General features: G+C 34.8%; 1 pseudogene; it reads left to right on the top strand.

Annotated features, from left to right (window-relative positions):
- Positions 1–643: 643 nt before the first annotated feature.
- On the top strand, positions 644–10039 carry LOC134230423 (serine/arginine repetitive matrix protein 1-like; annotated as a pseudogene).
- Positions 10040–10184: the final 145 nt, after the last annotated feature.

The raw sequence follows: 10184 nt of genomic DNA, 5'->3' as shown, positions 1-10184 counted from the left end.
ATTATTATGGTCAATTGTCATTGAGTCTCTTGAGTCTTTCTGGAAGAGTGTCTGTTTTTGATTTTTACAAATCATGAAACCAGGGATCAGGATAGGGCTACAGTAGGTGGTAGTATGAAAGTTATACTTAAGAATACAGTAGTTGAATCTTTTTTTCTTTTTTCTTTTTTAAATAAAACCACACAACTTTAAGACAGTATATGGCTACAACCATGTTGAAGTGCAAGTAACTATTCCATTGACTGTATAGATTGTTGAAATTGATAACAGTGGTTTCATTCATCTGTGCAGTTATTCATTAAGAAGAAAATATTAACTTCCTGGATTTATTTTGCTCAAATAATTAAATTTTTGTTTTGAAACATCCAAAATAATTTATTTTAAACTTCCCAACCTGTGACCAATGAATAAATTCCATATTTCTGACTTTGAAAAATGCATATATACAAGTGTATGCTTGGGAATTTTCAAGGCTTGAAGGATTAGTAGTTTTTAATAGACCCATGAAATCAAATGAAAGTGAAAATTAAGGTTGAGAGGCCAAAAAATCTGCCAATATGTTTAAATTAACCCCCCCTTTCCGAGACATTTCCGGAAAAAATACCGTTTTTGGTTTTAGTTTTAGAATTTTAAAGCGCTCTAACGATGCAGACTTGTTTATATTTTCATGAAACATGTTTGAACATAGTAACTGTTTATTTTTAACACTATTTTAATCCCATTTTCCTTGAAGGATGTGATATTGTATACCATTAGGTATGTTCATTTTATTGTTTTTCTTCTTCAACGAATTACAATGACAGCAAAACATGATTTGCATACTTTTTTTTTTCAAAACTACAAGTCTGCATTCTCTGAAAAAAAAATTGCTTAGTGCTTTTTGTAAGTAATATGATTTCCTGACTATGATTGAGTATTACTTGGATAATTAATTTACAAAATTCCTTATTGTAAGTAAATTGATTACTTAAAGTTTATTAGAATTCATTCAAAAAATTAATTTAAGTAATTTTAAGTAAAATTATTTACTTAGATTTCCATTATCGCCCTTGAAAATAATTTTTAATAAAACAAAATATTAATCAAATGTTTATAAACAGTTCTGCATCTGAAATTTTTGTTACAATTAAATGACTTATTCGTTAAGAGATATAAATATCCCAACTTACATCGTTTAAAGTAATCTAGTATAAATGTTTTAGGTAAACTATTATAAATAATTAATGAAAATATAAGCAATCGAAACTAGAAATCAACATCCTTACGGAAATGTAGAATATAATGAGTTGACTATAGAAAAGTGTTAAGATACACCGACAAGGATGACCTCAATGTACGACTCTCTGTCGTGGAATATCAAATAATTTAATTACATGATTAGTAATTTGTTTACTTATATTATGTAAATGTCTACTCAAAACCACTTCTGAATTACCCAAAAAGCTTTGTATTTCAAATACTAAGTAATTCTTTTTTTTACTTATTTCAAGTAAATTATTTACTTCATCTATAACTATAAAATTGTAATCTTAGATTGCTATGGTGACAAACTTTTTTACTTAAAAATTACTTAAAATAAGTAATTCGTTTACTTGATTTGAGTAAAAGTAAGTAATATTTTTTTTGAGTGTGCATTCTCTAAAACAGGTGTTTAACAGACTGTTACCAATTAAACTATCTTGCAGGTTGAAAGCTAATGGAACTACATAATTATTATTTTTACAAAACGACTCAACATATTTATGTAGTCAGAATGCAGGTATCTGACTGTTTATATTTGTACTGTGGTCTATATAACTGTAAGAAGTAACAGTATTTCCATATAGGCCTAACTAAAACCCCTGTCACACCGGGGCTGCGTCCTCACGGCGACTGCACGGCGTCCTAAAAAAATGCAAAACGCTGAGGTGATCGCAGTAGAGTCTCCTACAGTGCTGTGACAACGCGGCGAGATCTCCACTGAACGCCGTATAGGGTCTCCTAGAACGCCAGGGACAGTGATCACTTTGAACATGCACAAAGTATGCGCCGTGTGATCGCAGTCTGTTAAGAATGCAGTAGAAACGTAGTATGATCGCAGTAGCAGCACGGTGAGATCTCCAACAACGTAGTGGGAACTCCGTACGAACGCCATGAAGACGCACATGATCGCGGCTTGAACGCAGTGATAGTAGACTGCGCTTCCACAGAGATGTTACGGAGATGTCACGGAGTCCTTGGAGATGTCACTGCGTTTCTATCTCGTTTTTACGGCGCTTCTATATTGATTTCTTCGACTGCGATTACACGGCGACAGCACGGAGTTGTCACTGCGATCATTGCGCTCCCATAGCGTTTCTACAGCGTCCATTTGCGATCACAGTGCGCTTTCACGTCGTTGTTAGAGCGTTGTCAACCAGCTGACAAAACAAGAGCAATGGGATCATATTAGATCAGCAATAATTCCACAGTTGATAGGAGCATTTAAGTGAAAAAAATGGAAGAGAAAATTACACCAGAACTTGTTCTGTTGCTTCAATTAAATTTTGTAGAAAACTTTTCAGTGTGTTTATTTTTTTTTTTTACATTCATAATAAAATCAAAGAAAATCTAACAACACATCTGAACCAATAAAATTGTAAAAAAAGGAGTTTAATCATAAAACTATTAATAATTTAGTACTAAATTATTTGAATAAAACATATTTGATTTCTACAGAATATTTCAAAGCGGCATGATTAGAAGTCTTTTCAGGTGTAACTTGAAGCTTTAAACAAAAATGTTTTACATTCCTTCTGAATATATATCAATGAGTATAGAAAGCATTGTGAACGTATTGTGAACGCAGCCAGCGCAGTGAGAACGCCATGAACACGAGGTGAAAATTCCTAACGCGCCATGAAAACTCCACGGAAGCGCAGTCAATTGCCGAGAGATCTCCGTGGGAACGTAGTAGAACACCGTGAGATCGCCGTAGAATTGTGTCCGTTGCCGTAGGGACGCCCTGACATCTTCATATGTGAAAATTTTACAGAAATGTGTGCAATTTTCCTGCGATTTCCTGGTGATTTTAAAAATTTAACAACACCGTAATGACTCCTTGTGAACGCAGCTTGGTGTGACAGGGCCTTAAGTTTGGATAATTTTACAACACTTTATGTGAGTTGAAATGTGGAAAAGTATGTACTGAATAATCAGAATTATTTTGTTAACCAGAATATTGACCTCCTTTAATATGTTATAGGACGATTTCTTATTCTATGTTTGACGTCTTGTAAACCATTTAGAATAATTTTGGAATTGTTTGATGTTTGGTTGTAGATATCAGGATGATCAAGAGAGGGTCGACCAGTGCCCTGCTACAGAAGGCCCAGTCTCAACTGAGGGGGGAGAAGGTGTCCAAGGCCACCGAGGAGGAGGATGACCTCAATGTACGACTCTTGTCTGGTTAATTCATTTTAACACCAATTTATTGTTATCACTGTTTACCGGTCACTAAAATATACAGATATAGATCCTTGAACGACACAATATATATTAATTCATTTCATGTCGAACTCTAGTTCCATTCATCATTAAACCCAGGATTGCAAGTATCTTTTGATAATTTAAAGTTATAGAACAGGAGCTGGAGTCAATGTACAACATATTATGAAAATCATTTCTCTCTCTTCTCTGCAAAATCAAATTCCCACAAATTCTCTTTAATACTACAGCATATATCACTTACAACATAATAGTTTATATTACAATTTGGTATTATTATTTTAGAAGTAAGAGATAACCATAAAGATGTTATTACAACCAATCAATAGGGTTTGTCTTATGTATTATAGAAATGTATATAAAAATGTATAAAACACTCTGTGGAATGGGAGGGTATTAAATCACCAGTAATATACAAATTAATAATGTTTTTTCTTCATTTGCTATTTATGTTTTATATAATTGCTGTGTAAAATCCTATGCAGAAATACACATATTGTCAAAGATTATCATATTTTGTCAAAATGTGTTTGGAATACTGTTATACAGATTTCATATTGAGATTGTTTGACACCTCTGTTGATATGGCCTGCAACAAGCTGATAATATAGTCTATATCCCACTTCTGTTGTTTAGGCCTACATCAAGTCCCTGACACAGAAAACAACATCCCACCAACAGAAGAAGACAGTTAATTTTGAGGATGGGGAAATTTCCATCTCCAGTGATGTTGATACCCATACACAGACAAGCTCTTCACATGCAAAGAAACGCCCCCTTATAACATCAGGGAACAAATTCCTAAAGAAAAAGCAAACAGAGATGACTTCACAGCCGAGTGCAAAGTATCTGAAGAAGCCACAGGTGTCTAATGCTAGTCCTGTCCCCACTGTGTCTGGGGACATGGCCAGGACAAACAAACCCCGAGAATCAGCCCGGTCCTCCTCTGCTCTCAGTAAAGCATCAGCGCTCAGTAATAAATTCGCCAAACGGTCAGCGGAAATGCGGAAAGTCTTCACCCTGGAGACCGATAGCAGTGAGAGTCTTCAGACCCCAAGGCCTGGGTCTGCTCTGGGCAGTTACAATGAAAGACCAAGGTCAGCTGAAAGGCCAAGGTCAGCTGATTCAGACAGTGTGAAGATCGGGAAAGATGGCTCAAAGTTTATGAAAAAGAAAACACCTGCACCAGAGCCGCAGAGGAATAGAAGTCCATCTCCCCAAACAAATCAGAGGAAACGAAGTCCGTCTCCACAACAACAAGCTCAGAGAAAACGGAGTCCTACACCAGTGGGGAAGGCAAAGGATAAGAAAGGTCCGTCATTGAACAGATGTCTGTTTAAAGATCAGTATAAAGATAGGAACAACAATTCTTTGATAAAATAAAAAATGAGGAATGAATATCCTATATGTCATTTGATAAAATGAAAGTCTTACCTAATTTCTGAATTCTTCACATTAGAAGATTGGGTTTATTACCTGTTTGTTGTTTGCAGCCTCTTCTACCCGGTTCTCAGCTGATGTCATTCTGTCCTCTGGTGAAGAGAGTCTGGCAGAGTTTATGGCTGGACTGGACTCCTCAGAAAGTTTTCCAGGGGGCAAAGGAAAACATAAGGTAATGATTCAATCCAGATGTAGTAATATTTGTAGTACTTCATCAGGAATTTTAATAAAACTATCATAAAAAGAAATTTAGTCGACCACAAAAATGAATTTTATTTATTCTCTTCTGTTTTCAAACATATATCGATATGATGCACGACTCGAAAATTTGATAATGGCACCATACTCTACTAGTTCTATGATTAACTTACAGAAGGGACCAAGGACACCTTCTCCCACAATACCTCGCTCCCCGTCACCGGACTCCAAACCTCCCACTGCCAGACGAACATTCCCCAGGCCCCTTCATCTCCTTTTGTTTAGGCCCCTTCACATCACACTCTCCAGGTGATCAGAGGTCCCCCTCCCCTGTCCCCCACAAAAGAGGAAGGTCCCCCAAACTGCATCGTTCTCACTCCTCCAGATCATCTTCTGCGGAATCAGACATCTTAGAGAGTGAGAAATATGACGAGATCTCTGATGATGCCTTCAGATGTAAGTTAACATTTCATCATTTACAGGTCAATGACTTTTGATTTGTTAGTAATTTGTATTTTTTAAATATGAGGGGCTAAAAAAACTTTTTTTTTTTATTATTTTCAATTCACAAAATTTTCTATACATTGCCAATGTTTGATAATGATATTATGTACCTAATGTATATATGGAGGTGAAAAATGAAATAATGATGATGAATTTATAAAGTGCCAGGTTTTACTGTCTTATTTCAGTTAATCTGATGGATATTGATGCTTTGGAACCTGTGTTAGTAGACTCAGGCCCCAAAACAAAAGCTAAGGAGACTTCCAAAGCGAAACCAAAGACCAAGAAAAATGAATTCAAATCCCAAAAGTCAAAACCCCAGAGGCAGAAATCGGAGGAGAATGACTTGTTTTTTGGACTTCAGACGGTGGAGGATTTACTGGGGGGTGTTCCCAAGGAACGGCCGCCTAGCGTGGCCAGTGAGGAAGTGAAAACAGAGTCAGAGGACATTCCAGAGGAGATAGGTCCTCCAAAGAGGAAGACAACTTCATTCCATTCTGTCCTTGAGTCAGAAATTAAAACTCAGGATTACACCAGTTTACGCAGGAGTTATTCGGATGACTTTGATGATACGATATCGGAGCGTATCGGAGATTCACACAGGAGGTTGAGTCGAGTTTCCTCGCGGAATACTGATGTTGACGATTACACGGAGACATTTCAGAGTGACTCTGAGATCACAGAGGAATCGGGAACGGCCACAGAAACTGAGGAGTCCGAGAAACCAGAGAGGTTTGTTCTCCTTATATCACCCTAATAGATACATCACATACTGACTGATTTTGGCATGGTTGACTGTACAACTTTTTTCTGTCCTTCATTCCTTCTGCTGTCACAAAATCCTGTTAGATCTACAAATGCAACTCTCTAATCCTCCAATGAAATAATATAAATTATGTTTAGCTGATGATCTTATTAGATATCATGATCTGGAATGAGAGTCATAGTTCAAAGTTCAAGGTCAATGAGACATTACATATAAATACAAATTTAAATGTAAATACTAGTATAAGGAATCACTGTTTAGTTTGTTGGTTATGCCAAGGACATGAGTGATAGTTTGAAAGGTGCAATTTTAATAATTCTTAAAGTTGCATGTATGATGGATAGGTATAGTCTCAACAAATTTAGAGTGCTTCTTAGTGTTAAAATATTAAATAAATGAAATTTCATATTTTGTGAACAAGCTGGAGGTGATTATTTTTAAGAGCAGAACTCCTGAAAATTATATGCTTTTTCAGGTAGTTCTCATTTTCCTTCAAATTTCTTCAATGCCCTTTTCAAATACAGAGCCAGAAGTTAAACAAAATTAAAAATAAATCAATTCATTACTGTAGATTCCATATTTTTCTTGAGTACTTATTATTGCAAAAGCTCTTTAACATCAAATCGTGAGAATATTCATGAGTGGGCGGTTGACAAAGAGAATTTACATGGGTTTCAACACTGTCAAAATAAAAGCGAGTAATTTTATTTCATGACTGATGCTTCGTGAAATTACACAAAAATAAATTACAGCAGTTAGTAGAAATAGATTCTGATGTCTTTGTACACATCAGTCTCCCTCTCTCTACAGACAGAAGCCAGTAAGGCCAGCCTGGGAGGAGAGTAAAAGGAGATTGAGGACAACAGAGATAGGACTCCAGACGGAGGAGCCAGGCCTGACCTACAGGTTTAACTACAGTCCGGGGTTTGTAGACCCCGCCTCTATAGCCTCCTATGTCATTGGCCCCGAAGCACTAGAAGGTAAATATACTTTAGAACAAATAAAGAGTAATTACAAAGAAAGTAGGAATTATTAGGTGTAGGATATAATTTTATGATCAAATATATACATTTGTGGTATCTCTCCATTATATAAACATACAGAGAGAAAATATCTTCAATTCTGTATGAAGTTTGTCAGAGGTCAGAGGTCAATACGTGACCTAATCACACGGCGCAATAATATCTACCGGTAAATAAATTATAAAATGACCTGCTCTACTTGCTTTTCATGTATAAAAATGAATAGAATAAGCAAGTAAAATGATAATTATTTTATTTTATATGTAAACAAGTATTTCATACAGTTTTTGGGCTATCGATTCAACCTGTGTACATAGAGAAAACTAGGAGCCTAACGTTCGTTTACATTTTTCTTCACTTTTGTCAGCTGCACAGTCTCTAACGTTCATCCGTTATTTTTTGGATAGACCTTTGGTTAAATTTTCATGATAAACTTTTATTTTATCTTTAAATTTTACTCACGATAAATGTTTAAATCTGTTAAACAATATCTTTACAATCATGCCATGATGCCAAACACCTCGGCGTTTTGTAGTTCAATTTTTCGCCAGTGTCTCCGTGTTTATCAGTGTTTTACGAAAGTAGCCTTTAGTTACTGAAACCGTGGAATGATTTTGATCAAATTGCAAATTAACTGGCTCGGACAAGTGTCTCAATCCATCGGATCAATCCATCCCTATCCAGCGACCGAAATTCCTCCAACTTTTTATCATCAAACTTCTGACGTGTTTCTTGTGTCTTTTCAGCATCGATTATCATTTTTCACGAATAAAATATTCTGATGACTGACAACAATCTGTTCCTATTACTCTCACAAGTAGCCTTTCACAAAATATTCCCTTCGAAATAGATTCCTTAGCCTAATGAATTCGAAGCGTAACCGCCATGCAAGCCGATTTACACCTTGCGTCATTTTTCAAAATCTACGACGGATTAGTGCATAATTTAAATTCGAAAATATTTAATTGTCCATCTCAAATGTATATATAAGAATAAATAAAGAGTAATTACAAAGAAAGTAGGAATTATTAGGTCTAGGATATAATTTTATGATCAAATAAATCATGTTTTCAATCTCATTTGTAGTTATGAAAGAAAGAAAAATGTTTAAGCTACATAGATATGCTACTTTCTGCCAACACTTTTGTTGTGGATGTTAATTTTTGTTTTGTTTTTTCAGCAATGACTACGTACAGTCCCTGTATGCTGGCCCTACATGACATGCTAAAACAACAGCTAGATCTGACCAAGAGCTTCCTGGCCTCTCAACAGCACATGTACAAGTCAATGTCAGAGACGCTAGACCATAAATACCGCTACACAACACTAGAGGATACTAAAAAGGTTAGTACATACAGCCAGGTCATAAATATCACCTCACAATACTAGAAGACAATAAAAAGGTTTGCAAATACACCAAGATCATAATTATCACTACACAACACTAGAAGACACTAAAAGGTTTGTATAAAGAGCCAGATCATAAAAATTACTACACAACACTAGAAGACACTAAAAAGGTTTTTATATAGAGCCAGATCATAATTATCACTACACAACACTAGAAGACACTAAAAAGGTTTTATATAGAGCCAGGTCATAAATATCACTACACAACACTAGAAGACTCTAAATATCACTACACAACACTAGAAGACACTAAAAAGGTTTTTATATAGAGCCAGAACATAAATATCACTACACAACACTAGAAGACAATAAAAAGGTTTGTAAATACACCAAGATCATAAAATCACTACACAACACTAGAAGACAATAATTATCACTACACAACACTAGACGACACTGAAAGGTTTGTATATAGAGCCAGGTCATAAATATCACTACACAACACTAGAAGACAATAAATATCACTACACAATGCTAGAAGACACTAAAAAGGTTTGTAAATACACCAAGATCATAAATATCACTACACAACACTAGAAGACACTAAAAAAGTTTGTAATAATGTGAGTACATTTACAGCCAGATGGTGAACATGGCAAAACATCACCATAATTTGTAAATGATTAAATGCAAGTAAAGGTATGGTCAAAGAACAAATACAGTATATCACTACACAACACCAAAAGACACTAATAAAACTACATAACATAAGAAAACATTAAAAGGTTTGTATTAAATTAATCAAAATGCTAGCATCTAGTACAGTGTACATATATAGATACAGCCAAATCTCAAATACACAACACTTGGCTAGTTAATCTCTAAACTAAATAAATATTGTGATATAATACCAAATGATATTATAAAATATGTTTGCAAATAATAGATACAATCCCAAAAATTAGCATGTGTAAGTCACTTTATCGGAGGAAGCAAATTTTGTAAATGTAATTACTGTAAACATGGGAAAGAAGATAATGTAGAAATATTGAAAAATTGATAAATGACTAATTAACATGTTTCCACTTGATAACTTCTCATCTTTTTTCTCAGAGCAATGTTCAATACCTGAAGACTGTTAATTGTTTCTATAATATAGGAGGATAAAATTGTCTTCAATATAACCACTATTTTACAGAATGATAACACTTTAGGACAGTAGACAACACTAATAAATTGGGAAGATTTTAGAAATTGGATAAATAAAAACAAGGGAAAATTTCTGTAACCTTTTGATCCCCATCCTCCCAGAATAGTGGCACGTACTATATTAATTTTTTTTTCTTAGAAAATGAGAAAAATTAGAAATTTTCCAGTCTCACATCTGATTCACTAAATGTTTAATTCATCTGTCTGATATTACAAGATGACAAAGCTGC

This window comes from Saccostrea cucullata, unplaced genomic scaffold (assembly GCF_032062105.1).
Source record: "Saccostrea cucullata isolate Sc308-1 unplaced genomic scaffold, CSIRO_AGI_Scuc_v1 ctg4982, whole genome shotgun sequence".
NCBI lineage: Eukaryota > Metazoa > Mollusca > Bivalvia > Ostreida > Ostreidae > Saccostrea > Saccostrea cuccullata.
This window is presented reverse-complemented; position numbering and strand designations above follow the sequence as displayed.